Source organism: Syzygium oleosum, unplaced genomic scaffold (genome assembly GCF_021117445.2).
Source record: "Syzygium oleosum isolate NSW1041296 unplaced genomic scaffold, Sole_v2.1 Sole_v2.01, whole genome shotgun sequence".
Classification (NCBI taxonomy): Eukaryota; Viridiplantae; Streptophyta; class Magnoliopsida; order Myrtales; family Myrtaceae; genus Syzygium; species Syzygium oleosum.
The window spans coordinates 450,830-455,266 of NW_026607485.1; the positions used below are offsets into that span (position 1 = coordinate 450,830).

The 4,437-nt window shown below is 45.3% G+C and overlaps 1 long non-coding RNA gene across 1 annotated transcript; it reads right to left on the reverse strand.

Moving 5' to 3' along the window:
• Positions 1–449: 449 nt before the first annotated feature.
• On the reverse strand, positions 450–1,626 carry LOC130140267 (uncharacterized). The gene is made up of 2 exons (XR_008818304.1): positions 1,241–1,626; positions 450–1,130 (listed from the first exon to the last, which is right to left on the reverse strand). It is a non-coding gene; the product is annotated as an uncharacterized LOC130140267 (long non-coding RNA).
• Between the last annotated feature and the right edge of the window lie 2,811 nt (positions 1,627–4,437).

A 4,437-nucleotide genomic window follows, 5' to 3' on the forward strand; every position in this document is an offset into this window, starting at 1 on the left:
GCCCATGACAAGTCCTCTACAATCGCCGGTCTCTCCCCCTTTCAATCATCGTATAAGTCTAAGTCATCTTGAATCTTTATTATCATAAAGAGAAACGAGAATAGGGAAAAATTAGGAAAAATATATTATACTTAAGTTATAGGATATTTTACCTAATCAACCAATCCATAATTGATGTTAGCTTATAATACTCTGTTTTTTTCAATTAATGGCGTAAGTATAAAGCCAATTCTGTAAATCCTTTTTTCCTACTGACAATGTATGCTATAATATATTAAAAGAAAATCCTAAAAATGCATAGCAACACATTGCCCCTCACTTCAAGCTAGCCTTCAATTCCTCCAACTTCATTTTCATAACAATTTGTACCATCACTCATCACTACACGCTATCATTCAAGGACCTCAACACCGCCCCCTTGACACCACTGGATCTGCAGCATCATACGATTCATGAAAAGCATTATTTCTCGAATTTACTAGAGAAATCAATCAAACAGTTTGCCATTCAACTGCGAGAACATCGTCCCCTTCCATCTCATCTTCATTCATCGTGGATATTCGTCAATCCACCATGATAGCATTCAAGTCGGTGTTCACCCCATTGAAAAGACGTTTCAAAGAAATCTTGGACTCTTCATATTATTCCAACTTCAACTCATTCTATAACATGAAATGGAAGAGCGTTAGAGAGCATGGAATACAAACCAGCTTCAAATTTGGCCACTTTGTCCCTTAGCACTTCTTGACATAACAATCTTTGCTGAATAAGATCTGATTTTTTCCTCCAAATCACTCTCCATCCTATAACTTAATTTTTTTTTTTTGGCATCCTCATCAATTTGTTTCCCTTTTCAACGCTTCAACTGCCTATTCCAGAGTGCTAGCTCTGCGACCTGCTTTTGTGGACTTCGACGCTCTAGAGAGCTCCTGATTCAATGGATTCGAATGACATGACAACTCAACTTCATGAATTGATTGAAGATTTCTTGCTCCATGTGCTTCAAGTATGTGTCATCATGACCGAGAATGACGAACCATGCTGGAGCTTGAATTCATGGGAAACGAGCAGCACCGGCGATGATTGACAACTAGTGCACCTGAAATATCCCTGGGCAAGACGTCGCTGGCCTTTGAAACAGAGCAACAACGGAGATGTTAATGGCAGACAGAAGCGAAGAAGCGCACGTAACCAAGACGAGGAATGCAGAGAAAGAGAGAGGGAGAGAAAGTCCACGGACACGATCATGGCATTGTCGAGCACGTTCAGCGAGCCTCTTTGGACTTCAATCTTCGAGAGACTTGCTTTCGCTCGATCACCAATCCAAAGCTTGGGGTCACCACCGCCGAGTCATCGATTATCTCTATCGTGAACAGGTTCTTCTCGAAACAGAGTCCAGCTTCGTCATTTCATCGAACACCTTCCTCGCAAACTCGATACCTCCTCCACAGCGCAATCAACGGCAATGCAACTCGGAAAAAAAAGCGAGGGCAAAGTAGGAATGAACTGAAATCATATCTAGAATTCAATTGGATACAAAACGACCTGGTTCAGCTGTGGGCGTCGTCAATTAGTCAGCAAAGGCCACAAACGGCTTCAAAACGTCGCCCTCAGAATAGGGCCGAACTTAAGGATGAGCTGGAGATTTATTATTTTCTTTTCTCTCTTCTTTTTCTTTTTTTTCTTTTATTTTTTTTTCATAAAAATGCATTTTCAACTTGTCGGCAAATATTCATGTGTTAAAAACTCCCTAATCGAATCTTAAAAAATAATTTTCAGCACTAGACTAAAATTCAAGCTTATGTGTCCTTTGCAGACCTAGGCCCTCTTATAATTCTGTCACGAAAGATATTACAAAAGTAGCACTCTTACTAATGCCACTTAACACAAATTGATATGAATCAATTAGTTTATTACAAAATTACAGTGGAAGTTCCAAAGATCCTCAAAGACATTCAGCTTTGGCATGGAACACAAAAATCACCATATCGTTATCAAATTTTGACGTAAAAAATCGTCAGCATCAAACTCAATTTCTTTCTGTCTGATAATAAAAGAATCTCTTACAAACTTTGGATCTAAAAGTATAACTCTTGTAAAATTGCAATAATGTTGAGTTTGATAATGAAGCCGATTTGGAAATATAATGAGAAATCAACATCCAATTTGAAGCTTGTTTACTTGGTCATAAGGTAATAATTCTGAAAACTTATGACACTTCCATATCGAAATTCTCACTACCCAATTCATATCACTACATGAAATTGATAGAGCAGAACTGATATGCATTGTACAACAGAACTCTCGAACTGATTTTGAGCAATTGATAAGTAAAATTGTCGAATTGCACCACATGATTTTCGGTTCTCTTATTCATACTGAAATCTTCAAGTTTAAAATACTTTATGCTTAGATTAAATTAGGGAATGTAATTCAAGGAGTATAAGAATCGTTGCATGGGTAACAAAAGCCATAATTTAATTGTCCAAAATAAAATACAAAAAGGTCAAATTGCAAAATACCATTTCCAGTTCAAATGCCCTTCAATATTTGAAATTCTCACGGCATAGACCGAGTTATAACACGAAATTCGCCAAGAAGACTTGCCATAGAGCGGATAAATAGAATCCCATAGCGATATCTAAAATAAGGAACTAAAAGAATTGATTTTCCGAACTTGCCCATGAACTGTGAAACATATGCACTATACATGTTACATGGAGATTATGCATCAAGTGAATTAGAGATCATGCATCAAGTAAGAAATTCAATGATCTAAAACTCATATATAGTATGACCAAAAAGAAACCTCATATATAGAGCTTACAATACCTAGCCTTGAATAAAAAACTGTGACATTCCGAATTTTAACCCATTTTTGGGATTTATAAAACGGGTATTTCGTCAGTGCGCTTATAATAAAATCTCGCCCGGAACTGATCACTCCTGAGTTATTCTTTTTAAATTAGAGATTTCGCTAAAATCGCACTCGATCGAATTTGACCGTTATTTAGAACCCAAACTTTGGTGTCGAATTTCTCGGAATTCCGGGACGAATTTAATTGGACGGTGTCGATATTATTGTGGCCAACCTCGATATTGCCCGGGATATGCGAAAAGTGAAACTTTGATCGGGCGCAGATTTGGACTAGTAAATCTCCTTCGTAGTGTGTTTTAATTAGTTTCTTCTAGCCCTTTTTCCTAATTATTAATTAGGATTTTCGTGGACCATTAGATTAATTTTTGGGTTCGAATCGTGACCGTTGGATCACAATCGTTACTTTGACTCTCTCTCTCTCTCTCTCTCTCTCTCTCTCTCTCTCTCTCTCTCTCCTCTGCGCGCCCCACCTGCCGCGCACGTTTTTCCCCCATGCACACGTCCCCTCCCCCATCAGCCATGCAGACCTATCCCCTCCCCCCTCTCTCTCTCTTCCTTTCTTTCTTTTCTTTTCTTTTTCTTCTTCTTCCCTTCTTCTTCTTCTTCCTCTCTTCCGACCCCGACTGTTTTGGCTTCCTGCTCCCGCTTCTGCTTCTGCTCGTACGACCAGCCACCGCCGACCGCCCCTCGCCATCCGCCTCGTGCCGCCGTCGCCCCGACCGAGCCACGCAGCCGTCCGTCGCCGCAATCGCCTGTCGCCGGCCTGCCCGCGCGGCACGCGAGCAGCAGCTCGCCGCTGCATCCGCCGCAGTCCAGCGCTGCCTAGTTGCCCGTCAGCCTATCCTTCGTCACCCGGCCGCCCGCGATGCCGCCGTGCCGCCTCCGGCCACCGCGCAACCATCCTTTCCCCTGTTTTTCTTCTCCCTCGGCGCCTTCCCCTGTTTCGGCTCCTAGACTTCGCCGCCCCTGCCGATCCGGTCGCTGCCGCTTCGCCTCCGTCACCCAGCCTCTCCCTTCAGCGACCTCCGCTGCCCAGCTACCCCCCTTAACCGCCGCGCAAGCTTCTTTTCCCCCTGTTTCTCTCTTCTTGGCCTCTCTCCTGTTTTGAGCTCTCCCCGGCTCCGCCTCGTCCAGCCGCCGCGCGCCGCCGCTGCTCCACCTGCCACCACCTAGCTCTCAGCCACCCTGCCCAGCCACTTGTAGCCGCCGTGCCCGCCTGGTCCACCCAACACCGCCCTAGCCCAGCCTTGGCTGGACTATCCCGACCGTGGCCGAGCCTCCGTCATCGCCACCGTTGCCATCGCCCTCGCCTGGCCTCTACCTAGCTACTCGCCCGTAGCCTAGCCGCTCGCCCGACCGTGGCCGAGCCCGTTGCCAGAGCGTCCCGGGCGGTGGCTGAGCTCGCCTAGCCCGCTGCCCAGCCGTGCTCGAGCCGTCCCAGCTGCTGCCCGTCTTCGCTGTGCCCGTGCCTGCGTGCTTGCCCGCGCGCCTGGCCGCTCGCCCGATCGTGACCGAGAGCCCCGGGTCGTGGCCGAGAGTGTGCCCAACCGCGGGAGAGC